The sequence below is a fragment of the Propithecus coquereli genome, unplaced genomic scaffold (genome assembly GCF_000956105.1).
Source record: "Propithecus coquereli isolate 6110/MARCELLA unplaced genomic scaffold, Pcoq_1.0 Scaffold214, whole genome shotgun sequence".
NCBI lineage: Eukaryota > Metazoa > Chordata > Mammalia > Primates > Indriidae > Propithecus > Propithecus coquereli.
The window spans coordinates 6,780,471-6,781,548 of NW_012146523.1; positions in this window are offsets into that span (position 1 = coordinate 6,780,471).

Consider the following 1,078-nt stretch of genomic DNA (forward strand, 5'->3'; position numbering starts at 1 on the left):
ACATATTGAATATATAATACATTCAATACAAATTTTCAGTAGATTAAATTACAAATATGTTATTTCAATATTGAAAGCTCATGAACATTCTCTATCATTTATAGAGCCAGTCATTTGCATACATAATCTCTAGCACCTTTCCCAAGGTCTCATGGTAATAGTGGCAGAGCAGAAAATAGAACTCAGATTTCTAGTTTGTGTTTATTGGTTTCAAAGATAATACTACTTGTATTGCTATAAAAAGAAGCAATGATAATATTAGCTTCAGCAATGAGCTCAGTTTTTATTCCATTAGATAAAAGTACATGAGTAACCATATAAGACCTTGTTTAATTGCCAATAGGCTTTGATGTCTGCTGTATGTGTGTGAATTCCCTTTGTAGGAGAAAAAGAATTTAAAAACATAAAAGCCTTTGCAGTCTGACACAGCGAGACTTACCATTTAACATTGGTTCACATTCATTTTTACTCTGGGATGATTCCCGAGGCAACAATTAAACACGTGGACTCAGAGACAACCTTAGTGCCAGAAGGGATTAAAGAATTTGTGAGTCACTTCTTGTATTCTGGAATGGGTGACAAAGATGTTGGGGTTGATACACAGTGGTTGAATGGAATCCCCCAGGGGAGGTGGGAGTGATTGGTGGCTTGTACTCTTCCATTCCCCTTTTAAAAAACTGCATAGTCCTGGGATGAGATCACCTCATTAATTTCTTTCTCTAATTAAAAATATACTAGACCTTCCCATTTCCTTTTTCTATCTTTACTTCATAAGTATCAATTGATAGATTTCAACATGTCTGGGACATACAAGGTACACAATAAACATTTTTTTGATTGAAGGTTGAATGAATAAACAAATGTATCGAGCACCAAGTATGTGCCATATTTTGTTTTAGGTACTGAGATTATAGCACTTAACCAACAAAACAAAACCAAAAAATCCCTGTTATTAAGCTTACATTTTAGTAAAGAAAATGAGACAATAAATGAAAAACCAAATATATAGGTTGCAAAATTTTGATAAGAGCTTTATAGAAAAGTAAGTCTAGGAAGAGGAAGAAGATATGTATGTAGG